A 19124-nucleotide genomic window follows, 5' to 3' on the forward strand; every position below is an offset into this window, starting at 1 on the left:
CAGCAGCTTGGGATCCACTCACCTAGCTGTGTTGTCTCAGTTTATATCCAGGGCTTTGTTGGGGCTGCTGGGGCAAAGGTCAGCAACAGGTCTGTGGCTTAACCTCAGGTCTTTGGTTCTGAGCTTCAGCCTTTTCCCACAATTTTGTTTCCCCTTCCTAGCTGAATTGTCTCAGTTTATCTCCAGGGTTGTAGCAGGGCTGGGACAAAAGGCTGCCCAGCAGCCCGCAGCTGCAGCCTCAGGCAGCTCAGCCCTTCGTAGGGCTTCCTGCCTTTCACAGCCTAGATTTTTAAAGGAGCCCAGGGAGTTGGAAGCCGCTGGCGTTCCCGGATCAGTTCCTGCCTGTGCGGCTTCCCTTATGGGGACTCCCCAATCGCCAGTTCTCCCTCAGTTATTTTCCTTCTAGTGAGTCCAGGGCGTTCTCATTTGGTTTGAAACTCGTAGCATGAAAGTCTATAGTCCGTTTTTGTATAATCCCATGCGAGTTTGGATGTAGTCACCTTAGCGTCTTTATTCTTCCACTATCTTGCCGGTTCCCGAGCTGGTCAAGTTCTTCTACTCATTTCTTGATGGAGTCGTTTATTTTTGTTGAGCTTCACTAGTTCCTTGTATATCTTTGTGATCAGTCCTTTATCTCTAGTTTTGTGCGAGAAAAATTTTTCCCAATCAGTGGGATGTCTGTTTATTTTTTGTAATGTCTCTTTTGCTGTACAGAAGCTCTTTAACTTATTTGTCCTGTCCTTCACAGTCATTACATTGGGTATTGGGTGCTGTATCTTTAAAGATGTTACTTAAGTGTATATCGTGTAGTATTTTTCCCATCTTTGCTTCCAGATATTTTATGGTTTCTGTTCTTTAGTCTTGGTCTTTAATCCACTTTGAGTCGATTTTTGTGTGTGGTGCGAGGTAGTGATCTAGAGTCGTTTTTTTTTTTTTTTTTTTTTTTTTTTGTATGTAGCTTCCCTGTTTTCCCAGCAGCATTCGTTGAACAAGCTTTCTTTGTTCCCTTGTATCTTCTTTGCTCCTTTGTCAAAGATTAGCTGCCCATAAACCTGTGGGTTTATATCTAGGTTTTCATTTAAAGCCACTGGTCTGTATGTCTGTTGTTTTTCCAGACCATGCAGTTTTGATTATTATAGCTTTGAGTATAGCTTGAAGTTTGGGATTGTGATGCCTCCATTCTGTTTTTTCTTAGACATGAGAGTTTTGGCTATTCAAGGTCTTTTGTTGTTCCCTATGAATCTCATCAATATTTTTTGCTATTTCTCTGAAGAATTTCATTGAGATTTTTATGGGGATGGCATTCAATCTGTATATTGCTTTTGGCAGGATGGCCATTTTGATGATGTTAATTCTCCTGATCCATGAGCAGGGCATGTCCTTCCATTCCATGGTGTCTTCTTGTATTTCTTTTAACAGTGTTTTGTAATTTTCTTTGTAGAGGTATTTTACCTCTTTTGTTAGGTTAACTCCCAGGTACTTGATTCTTTCTGTTTTAATTGAAAAGGAGATTTTTTATTTATTTATTTCTGCTTCTTCTGATTGGTTGGTTGAGTATTATTGCATTATTTTTTAATTGAGGCAATTTTGGTATAAAAATGTATATAATTGAGAATTTTAGTTGCACACATTTTTAGTTTTGGCACACCCGATACCAAAGGCTCCATAAACCAGCACATGGTGGTCCCCCACATTTTGCTTCCCACCTTGCACAATTCCTCTTTACTAGCCTCAGTTTTACAGTCAGATTTCTAGTGTTTTGGTTTAGTTTTGTCTATTGGTCTCTTATTTCTCTATATTCCATGTATGGTTGACACAATTATTTATTCTTTCTGATGTATTTCACAGCATAATTTGTAGTTTCAAACATCAAGTTTTATCTCTCTTTTTAATAACTGAGCACAGCTTTCTCTCTGCTGTGCTTAGGAACTTAGAACTTAGCTATTGTAAATAGTGTTGTAATGGACATAAAATTTCACAGACCACTTTGAACTAGTGGTTTTATATTCTTTCGGTAAATAATATGAATGGGATTGCAATATACTCTGTTAGATCTATGTTTAATATTTTGAGAAACCTCTGTACTGTGTGTATCTCCTCACTGTCCTCAAATTGAACCTTTTTTCCAAAAAACTTCTTGGAATTTAGCAAGATAATAGTAAATAAAATAACATTTATAAATATGTCTCTTTACCAAACAATAGGTTCTACACATATGCAACGGATAAGTGTTTTATTCATTCACATATGATATACTATGTTATCTAACAACAAAGCAACTTGCACATAGTAGGTCCTCATATACCACAGACCACAACTCCATGCATAATGAGTTATCAAAAGCTGTATTTTTACTAGAAAATTAAATTCCACAGATGCTGCATACCATAACATCTAACAACAATTAAATCCTTATTATACCCCAATGCAGTTCTTACTATTGATTACATATATTTTAAATTTAAAAATATAAACAAAGAAGAAAATATACTGTTTTTCTCTAGCAAAATATGAAAGAAATATGAAAAGAAGACACAGGGCACTATAAAAACTAGATCTTTAATCAACAAAACTTATTTCTTTAACTCTACAACATTTTCAATCAGGGATTTATCCTAGTGCTTCATAAACATACTAAATTAGGAATGAGATGAATGTATATCTGAAAACAATATAATGCATCATTTTCCTGCAAGAGTTTACATAGTTTCAAAGAACAGATGTTTTAGTTCTACCAAACTAGGGTTGACAAATTTGCTAGCAGTGTGAATGGAAAATTAGTTTTCATTTTTAGAAATTATTTGATAACATTTACAGGCCTTTAATATTTATCACATTGATTAAAGGCTGTCATTTGCAGCATGTGCAGTCTTCGAGTACATGTCAAAACAGTTTCTAGCCATTTCAAATGCTCTTCTGAAGAGGTATACTAAACCAAGCCAGGGCATATATCTTTTCATTTCTTAGGCAATACATCAAACCTATGAGGGAAGGTACATTCTAATATAGCATTGAGAATTTTAATGATTAAGTTTGAAAAGATTCTTATCTATCTCTTTCAGACTTGGAAAGATCTTTAGATCAAAGATAAATGTGACTATTTAAGGAATACCTGCAACTTTTTAGATACAGGAGACCTCAGGGCTGGAGTTCTGTTGGCACAACTTGGTTGAAGGAGGCTCTACACCATCTACCATAAACAGGAATATTTTTATATACCGCTTAGTGAGTGTCGTTATTGTTGCCAGAGGTTTGGAGGGTGGGGAATCATGCCTTATGTATCATTGTCCAAAAACTAAGATCAAAAGTTGGCCATGAATATCAAGTACAGGTTGATATACATGAAAGAAATAAGGGGGATTAGCTGTCTCCCCAGAGCAGGGTAAATACTGGCCACAGTCCTAAAGTGAGGCCTGGATAAGGGGCTGTCACTTTGTTTTCCAAACAACAGTTAATATATGCTTGTGTATTAAAATTTCATATTTGCTATTTAAACTTTTAAAAGTATGTTTGATTCTATATAAAAACATAATGAATGTCAATATCATAACTAAACCTTAATCTTAACAAGTATTGTCCTTGTTATTAAGGAAAATACATCTTATGTGACTGGATTTGTATAGATTATATTGCTAAATAAAGGTGTTCGATTATTGTGTCTGTGAGTTTGTGTATGTGTGTATGATCTTGTTAAAAGATTTGGATTTCTGTTCAATAATTTAGAGAGAGTTCAAAGGATAGTGGTTTCTCATAGGACCCAGGACTGTCAGAAAGTGGAAAACATATGATTGGAATCCAGTTTTTTTGAAATACAATATATATATATATATTACCATTTCTCTACTTCCTTTAAAAATATATTTATGCTCAAGGGATTTTTAAATGCAAATTTATTTTAGAATCTGTAGAATGATACTCTAAACAATATTTACTCCAAGACGATGTTAGGTCCTTGGTACAAACTGACTGTAAACAAATTCTTTACTTGTTTAATCAAAAATTTGTCTACAGTGATACAAGGATCTCAGTATTATAGTATCAGAAGTAAGGCACTATAATCCAAAATACCAATAAGATAATTTGATGTCAGATCTACACTACTACAAATTTACTAAAACACCTGCACTTTTTATTTCCTAATGCGATAATTGCCACAAAATCAGAATTCATTCACACTGTAAGATTGTTATGTTAATTAAAATCTGTATTATATAATTTCAGATTTATTCATGAAGCATGAAAAGCTGATTCTACTAATTATCAGGATTGAATCTATACTTAAATATCATTCTCTTCTATAATAGGTAGATGTTCATGGCCTTTTCCCTTTTTAATTATTTATCACTTGCTACCTATTTCTCTACCTCTTGTTTATTATGTTATCATCAAAGTTGAATTACTTAACATATGCTAAAATTTGGAAATCTTTCAAAAGAACTTATATTTACTTTTACTCCACTATAAAGTCACTTCATCTTTGTCATCATTTTCAGGTACACCTAATTTATTTTTCTGCCAAATAAATTGATCCTCCTATAGAAACCATGAAGTAATCTTATATGCCTTATTGACAGCTCTGAGTGAACTCTTTATGTTCAGTGCAATACACAGCTCATGAGTTGTAGTGTTTCAATTCCCAGATATATTGTCCTAATTATGACTGTAAAAATTTAATCTCTCTTTTGTCCACTCTAATAATAACAGTCTTTACACATCATTAAATGTATTTTAATCACTATTTTAAAATGTATCCCTTGGCATTTTCAACATCATCACATTAATTATTAATTCAAGATAGCCTATGAGAATGCTCTAATAAAGTAACCATATAAGCATACTTAGTCCTCAGATTTCTCAAATATGCATTTAGGTATTTATTATGCATATTATGATATTTGGGAGGACAGATACTATGTACCCTGAGAGTCACCTTATACCAATTTGGATTTGCCGTACTGTTAATATGACCTCAATACAAAAGTCCATACTTCTACCACAGTGTTCTCGATCACAATCCTCCCTGAGTGCTCTATAATCTAGATGAGGTGACCCCACCAGTTTTTCTCTCTCTCCCTCCTCACTGCAATATTGTCAGTCTAACTTGCTTGAATGGGAAATATAATTTTGTTACCAGATGACTCACACTAGCTCTCTCTGGAAGATAATTTTCCCATATTTTTGCATTGAATTACACTACATACTACATGCTTATATATTTTAGTCTTCATATATTTCATTCCCTCAGAAATTTACCCTGATTACCAGTATACTCCATTCTTCTCTATTGCTTTAGTCAAGCTTATTCATATCACTCCTTAAATTTTGAAAAAAATGCACACACACACATATATATTTCCACAGAAATTTTATAGGTATGTGTATGTACATACATACATGCATGCATAAGTGCATGTGTGTGTGTGTAGTTTTTCTTTCTCCTTCACTTGAAAGTAAAGACTGGATTTTGTTTTAACCACTGCTAAATTCAAAGCATCTAGAACTAATGATGAAGACATGTTTATCAGCAAGTTGAATAAAATAAAGAGGTACTAATTTATATAAAATGCTAAATGTTTCTTCTATGTATACTGTATTCATTTAATTCTTTAATTCTTCTCTGTCCCTGTGTCTATTCCTAAAATTTACCTGCAAAAGATGTGGGTTGTACTGCCTCATTTGTTGACTCTGGGCTCTGTCTTTGAATGTACTGACCAATATGATATTAGTAAGTGTGAATTAGCTGAGGCAAGAGAGAATGCTTGCCTAGTTCTGTTTGCACATTTTTGCACACACACTCTTACTCCTCATGTATTATTATGAAAATCAACTATTTTAGACTCACCTTCAGGGTTTTCAACATGGAGCTCAGGTTATTCCTTTATCTTTTCAGCTAAGACCATATTGAATTGACCCATCTTCAATTAATACTAAATGTGGGAGTGATTCAGCATTAACACGCTTTGATTGGACTAGCTCATTTGCTGAATTGCAGAATTAGAAACTCAATGCAATTTTTTTGTTGTATTTTCCTGAGAGTTGGTAACTACAGGCAGCACTGTGATGATAATATATGACTCATAAAATAGTCAACAGGTTTTTTTTTTAATTTCTTTTAATTAATTCATAATTTCATTACCAAGGTAATGTATTTTCTTTGGAATAATTATTTAAAAAAAATAATTAATTGTGTTGACTTGATTCTACTACTTTCATCCGTTTAGGGTGAGGAAGCTCATGTTAACAGTCTGATATGAATATTTCAATGTTTTTCCCTATGGTAAATGTTTCTATTAGAACAAGACTGCAAAGTGTATAGTATATTCTGTGTATACCATGAGGCTCATAAACCTATTTTGCATGAATGGAAAGTGATCCATTGTTTTCTTCAGAAATCTTACTTTGATGACAGGGACAAAGTGACAGGAATGTATATAAATGAAGTTGATAGGAATTTATTCTAATAAACCATGAAAAGATATCCAAGGGGTTTTGTAGGTAGGGAGAAGTAACAAGTGTAGAAGATTAATGAAGTCAGTTCTCCATTTTCCAGAATGTACTCATATGGGTGAGAAGATTCACAGGAAGATAAGATTCTCCAACATTTGGAAAATGTTACATAATTTGAAGATTTTATTTCACCTTGAATTAAATCTCTTCATTATGGTGCCTTACTTGATTCCTCTTTATACTATGGATTCAAGACCTGTGAATCCATCTGTGAAAGCAACCTTCATCATAAATGGAAACATTGAAGGCGTTCATAGATTTCCATTCTCTCTCATTTACCATATTCACTCTCCCAGCCCTCCATATACTAGTTCTTAATTTTTCTTCTAAAATACATTCTGCTTTATATATTCAGAATACCATGACCTGATATTTTTACAATCATATATGTTTACCTCTTCTTTGGCACTAGGACATTACCCATATCACAATGAAATATTTCTAAAATCTAAGTCTATTTGTATCACAAAAATAAAACCTTAAGAGATTCCCAACCAAACAGGAGCATTGCATCAAGGGAATAAAATTACTGTGTGGCAGGAGAGCTTTTCGATTGCTGTGGCAGCAGTGCAGGAAACTGTACACAGAGGACTAAAAATAAGCAGGAGGCATATCAGTAAGAACCTACATACTTACTTAAAAGTTTTGACCTTTTCACATCTTGGATGGGAGGGCTAGAGGAGTGGGCTGCTTTTCTGCAAGCTCTGGAAATGTCTGCAGGCTCTGGAAGGAACAAAATATCACCCTGCCCGTCTGCAATGAGGGATTGGACATAAGTTCTCCACTTTTAGCCATAGTGGTGGATTGGTGGATTGGTATGGCCAAGTGGAAAGTTGAACATATATGTACCTCTGTGTGTGATGATGCATGTCAATAGGAGGGCTACCAGCTAGGAAAGACTAAACAATACACATGGAATCACACTATAAACTTCAAAATATCATGCATTTCATCTTTCATACCAACAACCAGGTTAATAATCGTAAGAATGAGAAAAGGTCATCAACAAATGCAACACTCAGCTGAGTCGGATGGTGGAATAATCTGGTAAGTACTTTAAAGCAGTCATAATGAAAAAAGTTTGAAGAAACAGTAAGGGACACTTTAAAAAACATGAAAAATGGAAAATCTCTAAAGAATTTTGAATTTGTAAAAAGAACCAAGTGGAAATTATAGAACATAAAAACAATAGAATTTCAAGGACCTGACAGTAACAGAAATCTCATATCCATATCATGAAGTTCACAGGAGAAAAAGAGAATGAGATTAAAAGTGTATTCAAAGAAATAATTACTGAAAACTTCTAAGTTGGTAAAAAGCCATGAACCTACAAAAGAAACTCCCACACTAAGACACCTCATAATTTAATTTCTGAAATCTAAAGACAACGAAAAATCTGAAAGCATCAGAGAAAAAGAATTTGTTACTTACAGAGGAATACCAATTTAAATGACAGCAGATTTCTCATCTGAAACAAGGAAGGCCAAAGAAGAGGCACACTATTTTTCAAGTAGTGGAAGAAAAGAATTGTCAACTAGAAATTCTCTCTCTCATGAAAATATTGTGTAGGAATGAATAAAAAGTAGAGCTATTATCAGGAAAAGTTGAACTATGAGAATTTGTTGTTAGCACATCTACCTTAAGAAAGACTAAAAGAAATTCTCTACAAAGAAAGAAAATGCTAACAGAAAAAGCATGAAATTTCAGAAAGTAGAATGATCACAATGAATTTAAACACCAGTATATTAATTTCACAGTTCTAACTTTTAAGGGTTTTGTAAACCATATGTGAAGGTGAAGTGGTAAATGGTGTATACAGAATATATACAATTTACACAGAGAGGTCCTAAGAACAAATATAGTTTACATGTGGGGAAGGTAAAGAGATCTTGTGTTTGGAAGGTTTCTACATTTCCACTTGAAGTGACTAAACTTCAGTACCAGCAAACACTGATCAGTTATGTCTATTTTAATCCCAGAAAAAAAAAATTACTAAGAACTCAGCACAAAGCAGTGTATTAAGAATCTCCCCCCAAAATCAGAGCAGGGCCCAAAATACACAAATATCTTCAGAGAGTCAGGCAAAGAGAGGGATGTGTAACAGATAAATAATACTTAAAATGAAGTATGTCTTAATATCCCCCACCAGTTGCCTTAGCTATCGTAATTTATGAACTTTTATAATTGAAAAAATTTCATTGTATTTTGAAATTCTCTATTCCACTTTAAGTTGCAAAGCTTCTAAAGCTACTTTTTTCATCTACTCTTGAAAAATGCATGCATATAATGCCATATGATGAGTGTGTCTAGCGAAGAGGCACTCCCAAAGGGTGGTTCCAGAGGGATTTAGTTCTCACACATCCCTACCGACTCCCCTCCTGAGTCAATTAAATTTATCTAAAAATGTGCATGATATTGAAAGGCAGCTTCAAGAGAATTCCTTTAGCTTCTCTTACCACAAAGGGTGGTTTTCCATATGTTCACATATAAAATTCACATATAGAAACTATCAATACATCAGTGAGAACTGAGAACATATTTGCTTTCTGTTAACTAGAGTGTATGTTTTAGGGCAATTTTTCTTACTATTAGGTGAAAATATGTATTTTTAATCCAGTTAAGATTTATATGAATTTACAATGCAAATAATAATCTTTTATATGATCAGCTGAAATTTAGAAGAAAATGTATAGGATATAACAGATTCTTGAGTATAGTACCTAAATTTCTGTTCATCTAAAATAGATTTTTATTTCCAAGATTCCAATACTTTTTTATTGATGTTTTTCCTGAAGTTTTTAGTGAAATGAAAACTGATATTTATTTTTAAATATGTATTTATTTACTCATACAAGAACTGGGGTACAGGCCAGAGTTGCAGAGGGTTAGAGGATTCATCAGAGACAGAGTGGGGGCCAGCAGCAGATTGGCTGATAAATACACTGCTGAAAAGAGCAGTAAGTGAGACAGGAGAGATCTGCTGTACTATGTGGGTCACCTCACTGGCTGGGGATTAAACTGGTGCTGCAATGACTTCAGATATTTTCATAGTGCTGTGTTATAATCCCTTGCACCAGCAGGGAGGCCCCATAAAAGTGGATATTTTGAAGGGGGTAATGTCCAGAGAAGCAGATGTTTCCATAAATTCAAGATTGTTTTTATTTGTGTATATATGTGCTGTATACTAAGGGGAGGAGCATTCTTTTTGATACCCCCTATCAAATATTATGTAACACTACTATTTGAATATTATCTTTGTCATCATATGAAAGCCCCCTTTTTTTTAGTAGCACTCATTAACATTTTCTTTTCTTTCCACAAAATTCTATTTTTTGAAATGTGACACTGAATGTACAATATTTTCCTCTCAAGCTAAATTTGCAAGCATGGTTCAGTGCTTAAAAAAAAAAAAAAACTTTAAGGTTTTTAATCTTCTTAAAAATCTTCAAATTGCCTTAAAGTTCAAAGTCCATCTCTCTACTTGAAGCCTATCTTTTCAATTTCCATGAACATGTTTAAGTTCCTTCTATATATGCACATATTTTCAAAATTCAATTAAACTTCAAACTCAGTGTATTATCATCAACAAAATTAACTAGAACCAAAATGAAATTTTATGTGAAACCAAATATGAAAATATATAGTTAATAGTAATTCAGTACTTTATAGCATTAAAATAAGTCAGTTTATGTAGGGTAGCTACACAGAATATATGTGTGTTGTTGTATGAATATATGTTTTTTAAAAGTACTAAAAACTTTTCACCAGAGGGATTCATTTGTAATAGAGTCCTCAGTCAACCCTAGGCGAATTTTAAGACTGGGTGGCTTTTACAAGATGCTACTGTTGGAGACAGTGGGTTGGATCTTTTTACTCCATATTGAGCAATTACTCATTATGGTCAGTTTCAGAAGAGAGAGTAACTTGGAGAAAGATTCTTCCATCAATTATAACTTCTGGGAGAAATGTAGCCTCTCAGTTCACAGCTACCAACCTCTGAATGTCCTGGAGAAATGGGCTATCAAGTTCTAAGAGGGGAAGATGATACCACATTTACTACACTTCCAACAAGATGCAAATTACACCAGAGCTCAGATGAATAGTTCAAGCATACCTTAGGGCCCAGAGTACCTGGATGCCTGCTAGGTAGCTCTCCAGGAACCTGCACTTCTGAATATCAAAGTCTAATGTGTTTTAGCTAATGAATATCCAATCTAACTGCCAACCTGGTATATATGTTACAGATAAATTTGCTCAGCTGATTCTATGTATAATATTATTTTTCCCCAAAAGAAATGAAAACCACATAGAATAGTTATACAGATGGTATAATGTTTACCAGTGTTGCTGGGAAACTCTTGTGGGAGGCTGTATTTCAGAAGCATAATATCTAGTCATTGATTCAAAATCATTCATCCCTTAGGGATCATAAACTACATTGCATTCTTTGCCATAACTGTTTTCATATGAGGTATTAAAATCCATTGATTCCATATATGTATTCATTATTCAAGTAGTATCAACTTGCAGAAATAAATGTTTATTACTGTACACAACTTTTGAAGTTTACACTATATAATTTAATCCAAAATTGTTTGAAGACTTAGAGGGAAACAGTATAGACAGGTATATATAACCGATCATTTTTGAGAAGTATAATCGTTAATTCTTAATTTTTAAGTTGGATTCTATAATAAAAATCTATGAGTAAAGAAATGAACCATGTTTACTATACAGATATAATTCAAGGATATGAAATTAATCACTATGCTAATGTTGCCAGATATAATAACGAATGTAAAATGTTTCTGCTTTCCAGACCAAGTTAGTCAATTGATTCTGAGCACGGTATTAACACAGTACTTTGAAATATGTGCGTACACTCATGGTAATATTAATGCCAGCATAGGTTTTCTTTCTGATATAAATCATATTGTTTAGAGAACTAAATGTATGAATACACTGTGAAATTTGGAAAATTTTGGAGATTGAATATCAATTGGTTAGCGTGGAGACACCTGAGTTTTGAAATAAACGGAGTGCTGACTGTGATTCTTAATACAAACTTTGTTAGTTGTATATGGCTATGAGGAGTAGTCACTCCCCATAAAATAGAATAAATTATATATCTCCTGTTGTGATACTTAATGAAAATTATCATATTTCTTTGAATTTATTGATTTTTCAGTTTTATAATAATATAGCTTACATTATTAAATATGATGTAACATGATTCAGTTATCTTGTGTCAAGAAATAAATATTAACCATGCAATTTAAGTAACTGGAGATTGTTGACTCATTTGCATAATTTAAAATAGAAATTAATTTGAAATGCATTTCTGTCATTTTGTAAGAGTCAGGAATGTTTCAAGATAATCATGAAAAAAACAACTAAATGATCAGTCTACTAAGACACAAATATTCTGAGACAAAAATCAAAATATAAAAATGTTTGAAATTACTAATTTTTTAAATGGTTAGATTATTTAAACCTTACATTTGGAAATATTACTTAGTATTTAGATTTTTTTTTCTACTTTCTACATTATCTCTTAAGTGATTTGTAGTCCTTCAGCTCCTTAGATGCTAAATATTTCTTTTGTATGTTAAATCTTTGAAAAATATTTTCCGTGTTTTAATGTTCTTATAAACCCCTATACCTTATTAATTCCTATACATCTTTCAAATACTGGCTTGTTTGTTGCTTCTATGGAAATAACTTTCTGACCTCTCTTGAAAAATCCAATTTATTCTTTATAACCTGATGTTGAGCTTCTTGTCTGTTCTTTTTAGCATCTGGCCATTCGGGCTTTCCATGTATTTCAGTGATGATGTGATTACTGCATCTTATTAGAGTATTGATTCACAGGAATGACTCCAATTTTATTTTACGCATAACATTTTGCCTGATCTGTAGCAATTTGCTTTTCAATTGCTATTTATGGAATAGTAGGTAAATGAAAAAAAAACTTAAAAGTTGAAAAGAAAAATAAGGATTTAAAAAGATAAATGCAGAATTACAATGAGAAAATTATATTAAAAGCACTTATTATTTTTTAAGATTTATTTTTTCATTCATACAGAACTGGGGTACAGGCCAGAGATACGGAGGGTGAGAGGATTCACTAGAGACAGAGTGGGGAGCAGAACAGGCAGATCCACGAAATACACTGCTCAGGGGAGCAGCGGGCGGGTCAGGAGAGGTCTGCAGCGCCATGTGGTCACCTCCGGGGCAGGCAGGGATCAAATTCATGCGGAAGTGGCTTTAGCTTCTTAGTGCTGTGCTTTAACCCTCTGTGCCACCAGGGAGGGCCTGAACTTATTATTTTAATGGCTAATTTTCATAACTATGTAAAAAGGAAATTTGTTACTGCTAAATTCAACTGGTTTCCAAATATGAATAATGTTTATTGTAAATCATGAATAAAATTTTAAATGTAAAATAAATACCTGAAAATATATATAACATATGATACAAGGGTTAATATGTGTATATAATTTTATTATAATTGAATTATATTTACATTATATTTAATCCATATATAGATATAGATATAGATATATTTCTTTTTTAAGGACTTATATGTGCATAAAGAACTGGGGTACAGGTCAGAGGTACAGGGATGGTGAGAGGATTCACCAAAGACAGAGTAGGGAGTAGAACAGAAGATTGACAAAGTACAAGTGGGTGAGACAGGAGAGAGCTGTTGTGTCAGTAGGGTTACCTTCCTTGTCAGGGATCAACTCACACTGAAGTGTCTGTAGCTAGCTTTTTAGTGCTTCCCTTTAACATATATATATATATATATATATCCACTACTGTAATAACTTACTAGCTGGTTCCCACATTTACTCTTATTTTCTTCTGTTTTCCTTTGACAGACTCAGCAGAATGTTATTTTATAGCATAATTGCATTATTCCACTATTCCATTCCCTTGGAAGGTTCCCATTCCACCTAAGTCCATATCCAGACTCTGCCCCAAGCTCCATGCTCTCCTCTTACCAAGCCCCTGCTTTCCTCCTTAGCTCTAGTCACTCTAGTCTACTTATCTTTCCTTGATAATGCCAAGTGTGGTATTAACTCAGCGTCTTTAAATTTGATGTTTTGTAGTTGAGAGCAAATTGTTCTTCAAAAGAAATACTTCCATTCAAGACCCTGTTCAAATGTCACTTCCTCAAAGACCTTTTCTCTGCCTTATATTTTATTGGGAAGGGCAGATATAAGTATGTGTTGTCAAGAAATGATCTATGAATATATATCCTTTTTTGAGGTGAAATAGGGTCATTTTTTTATTAACCTCACTTAGGAATTCTCAGCCTCAGCACCAGTGGTATTTTGGACTGGATTATTCTTTGTCAGTGGGGAAGACTGTCCTGAATGGGCAGCAACCAAGGCTTCTAGTCATTACACAACAGTATCAATACTTGGCACTTGCATGATAAGCAAAAATATATTCAGACACTATCAAATCAATACTTGGCCCTTGCATGATAGGCAAAAAATATATTCAGACACTATCAAATGTTCCTAAGAGGAAAACCACTCCCAGTCGTGAGTGAATCTACTAAATAGAGGGTAAGCACAGTGAATCTGCTCAAAGTAATATTTCCAGAAAAAATGAAATAAGTGCTTAGTTATTTATATATCATTTATAGTCTAGAAATTGAAACTTTAGCACTGAAGCATTTTACTGATGTTACAATATTTATGTTTTACTTACTTATACTTCATAGGTATACTGAGATACTCATTCCACTTAAAGTGGACTTCAATTTATGGGACAGTTGAAATTTGCTTATATGATTCAGTTTTTCTTCAGTTAAGCTAAGTGTATGGCATTTATTTGTCTTCCATAAATGCTTTCTATAAGGCAGATATTCTGTTTTCCATTTTTTAAAAATAAAGTGCCAATATAACTAGAAGTTTAATTACACAACAGCTTGGTTCTATGCAATTTATCATTTTGTTCGCTTGTGTATTAATTTATTTTTACTGCAGCAAACTGCAACCTGTTCTTCAGCAATGAATGAAGTTTCCGAAGGCACTTTTTCCCTTTATTGCAAGCTTATCACATGAATTTGTATACCAAATGTTCATTTAGTGCGGAGGATTTCTCTTCTTACATGCTTACTGTATTTTAGCTGAAATGGAGTTAACTCAATATATTTCCTATATATCTATGTGCAAAGATAGACTCATTCCATAACAAGTATTGATTCAGTAAGAGCAAGACCTCCCTCTGAACCATTTATTGACAATGGAATAAACCACTGGAGATAAGGAAAATTGCCACATTTTACCAATGAAATACAATCAAATGGCTGTACTGAATTCCATCTCACTTTTCGAATTTTATATGCATACAAGGTTCAGATAGATTAAAGGCAAATAAAATGATCCACACAGCTAATTAAGTTAAGTAAAAATCTGAACCAAATTCATAGGAGGCTAAATTCCCACTAACCCAAAAGGGAATTTGAAGTAAAATTGAAACTTTAACATCAGTGTTTAAACACTTGAGTAAATACTTAGAAATTACAAGTTAATTTGTATAACCTTAAGAGATGAAGCTATTTGTAACTGCTGGCATGAATTAGTAAAATTGCAGTAAAATCTGTTTTTGTGACTCCATGACATGTCTAATAAATCACATGATTTTTATGTATGTAAATATTACTATAGATAGATGATAGGTAGCTACAGATATATACATACATACACATACATATCTTATGTATATTTGTATCTCCACTTTTTTGAAAAATAGAAATATGAAAGTGAACAAGACTGATTCTGCTATGCATCAGCTCATTCGGGTAACTAAATGAAAAAGGAAATGTATAAATGAATCTTACAATAAATAAATCAAAGGTAAAATCTCAATTTAAAATTTAATAAAAAACAACTCATGCAAATAAACATGTCAACGTAGTATTATCATTTTGTTATTTTATATTCTGTATGTCTTGTTGTATAGTTAATGACATTGTACATTATGGTGAATGATGCTAATGATGTAGGGAGTTTTGTATTCTCCACACTTCAGCATCTGTAGCTAGTCATCTTTTTGTCTAGAGAATATTGCACCTTCCTCTCTATGCATAGTAGGTTTCCACTGCTAAAGTTTCTGTAAAGAATCCCCATTCTGTTTTGTAGCCACCATTGCAACTTAACTCCACTTATGTTTTATTGTTATTATTATTTTAAAAAATATATATATGTCTGTATTACTTTCTCTATCATTGAAGTTTCTGTAATGGCAGGATTCAGGTCGGTAATGAACCTGCAATACCTGAAACCAGTGGACTTATATTAAGGTCGAATGAGTGAGTAAATAGCCTGATCCATTTATAAGGTTAAAATAAGGCTTGAATTAATAGAAGCTACACTGAGAGTAATGGTGAAAGTTATCAGTCCAGTTATGCCCATTGGCTTATTTAATAAAAAATAACAATGTTAAGAAACATTGACATACAAGTGCAGACCAAGAATAGTATTGCATAAAACATTCATCCTGCAAAATAATTCGATTGCTTTCCTGTAAGACAATCACAAGTAGATTTATTTAGGATTTTGTTTTTTGCAGTAACAGAGCTTTTTACAAGTTAGGGATTTGTAGTGCCAACCTAATTTCTGATTTTTTCAAATAAACTTTTGAGACCATTCCGATGATCCCTCTCTTGTAAAATGCTGCATACCTTGTTTTTCAGACTTGATTGTTTTGCTCTTCACTTCCCTAATTACCTTTCATGTCTTGCCTCCAATTATTAGTTTATATAAATACATCTGTAGCCACAAATCCAAATACATATATGTGTATATGCAATAATTATAACTCCCAAAATGTCTCTGTATTAATATCTTAACACCTAATTCCTCAAATAAATTATCTTTTTCCTCATAATAGTTTAACATGATGATTATTAGAATATCATTGAATGAAAAACCAATGGGACATGAGAAGGATAATTAAAATTGTATTCTAGTATAAACTCACAAATGAAGATATACGTAATTTTACTTATTAAAAAAAATGTTCTCCTAAAACATGATTTTTTAAAATGCCTCCAGATTTCTTAAAATAGTGAAATATATTATACTTTCCAAAGTTCAATGTAGGTAACATTCTCATATGGAAATCTGATATTAAAAAATGCAAAGAAAAACACATTTAACTCCATGCTTGTTTCTTCATTTGCAGTTGAGAAAGTTGAATTAAATTATGTTGCATGATTTATTTCAGGTCTATAATACTATGACTATCAATTTCTGACTTATCATTTCAAATTCATTATTTTAAACCTTCTTTTGGAAAAAAAGTTTTATCGGTTTGAGCTGGATTTGATTAACTTGAAGAAATTTATTTGTTTTTATTATTACTATTTTTTAATACAACTGAGGTACAGACCAGATTTGTGAGGGTGAAGAGGATTCACCAGAGACAGAGTGGGGAGCAGAACAGGTGGATCTACTGAACTAGACTGCTGAGGGAAACAGTGAGCAAAACAGGTCTGTGGCACCACATGCCACAGCTCCCTGGTTGGGAATGGAACTCAGGCCACAGTGGTTATAGCACCGGAGCACTGAGACTTAAAGCCTCGGCCGCTGGGGTGACCCTCATGAAATTGTTTTGAAGCTGGATATTAAGACTTAATTATCAAACTCTTAACCTGGAGTGGGAAGGACTATTATTATATCATTGTCACAAGAAATGGCAATCGTATCCATCATACCATGGTTTTTAATTTTTAAACATCAGGGTGTTTTTCTTGAAATACAAGAGGGGTATTTGATCTGAGCATAAACAATCTTTACTGATACAAGTATCTCTCTAAAGATATTAAGACATTATGTCTTGCCATGACCAGTCATGATTGTCAGTGGTGTGAATTAATGAAGCTTTCTCATAAAGAAAAGGGGTATTTGTTTTGGTTGTGTTGAGACCACTCATCGGCTGGGATGCATTCCATGGAATAGCCCTTTGATCTGATCTGATTGGCAATACATGTCAGCAGCAAAGGCATACACTTGCAGCTGATACCCAGTTTTTAGGGAGGACAGACTCTTCCAAAAGCCAGCTGGTAGAAAGCTTAACCTCATCTAAATCTGAACTTTTTTCCCTCTCCTACCCTCACTAACTTTGGAATATTCTTCATTAGTTTATTCAAAACCATTATCTTGCTTGCTATTAGCAAGTTTATTATTATAAATTATAATTGCCACAATAAACCTGTGTTAAATAAATTGTAGTCTTTGAGCATAGTTTGCTGCAGACAAAATAATTGTGTGTAAAAATATCTCTTTCTATAGCTCTACATCCACTGCTTTTTATGTTTTACTATAATATATTCAATTCAAACTATATAACATGTTATTGCTCCACTTTTTAGTTGTAATCAGCTTTGAAATGTTTAGGTCATCTGGATGCGGTCTGTTTCCTCTTTGCCTGTATTTTGTCACTTTACTTTGAGAAAATTGGATTCTTATGGATTTGGGGAAAAACTTAAAATTTTTATCTTCACAAATGTGAATCATTGGTTGGCCAGTTTTCAAAATGAATGCCTCTTCATTTTTCATCTTATTTTATCTCTCATTTGCAGTGACTTTCTCTTCTGTACCACACTTTCCTACTTCTGAAGTGCATTTGCTCTTTTATCTCATTATCATACTTCAGGTCTTAATGTAAATGTCAACTACACAAAGAACATTTCCTATATCAACAGAAAATAATTAGTGAGAAAATGAGAAGTTTGTTTTCGTTTGTGAACTACAAATTTCATGAGTATGCCTTGAATGACTTCTTTTCTTGAACTGAATGTCAATGACTTTGATGGGTTTTGTCCAAATAGTTTTGGATAATAAATTATAAATTACTGCAAGAGGGAATTTGATGTGGTACCAAAAGCTGAGCCAGAGGAGACATTGATTTACTAAAATGGATGTTGTAACTTTTGAAAATCATTGTTTCCTAAATGCAATTCACTTTTAAATAATTCAGATGCAACCGTTATTCTTTAAACAAATACTTTCACAAATAAGTACAGATTAAGAAATATTTCTGAGATAAGTCATGTGAATTTATGACACCTTTTCAAAATTACTTTTGTTCTCATTAAATATCAGCAATTATGACCTACATAAGTTTCTTTAATGCATGAATGGAAATTGTCATATATATACAGATGGCTTTATCATTCGGTTTTCAGTTTCAATTTTTCATTCTGATAATACAGTGGGTTTTGTTTTATGCATTTTAATTTTGTTAATTAAGTATTGAAACTTTAACATTACTAAATGCATGATACTAGGTACATAAAAACTAGAATATTTATGAGAAATATTTATTGTTTTAAAATAATACTAGCAATATAAATTTTAACTAGTGTTTTACTTAAATTCTGATAATATATATATATATATATTGCTTTCAAATAGTTTAAAATGGCAATAGTTATACTATTAATGCTATTGTTACTTTGTGAATTACTAAATATATCATTTTAGCATTTCAAAGAGCTAATTATTTTTTTTTAAAGATTTATTTATTTGTGCATACAGAACTGGGGTACAGGCCAGAGGCTCAGGGGCGGCGAGAGGCTTCACCAGAGACAG

This window comes from Condylura cristata, unplaced genomic scaffold (assembly GCF_000260355.1).
Source record: "Condylura cristata isolate star-nosed mole 26May11 unplaced genomic scaffold, ConCri1.0 scaffold00012, whole genome shotgun sequence".
Classification (NCBI taxonomy): Eukaryota; Metazoa; Chordata; class Mammalia; order Eulipotyphla; family Talpidae; genus Condylura; species Condylura cristata.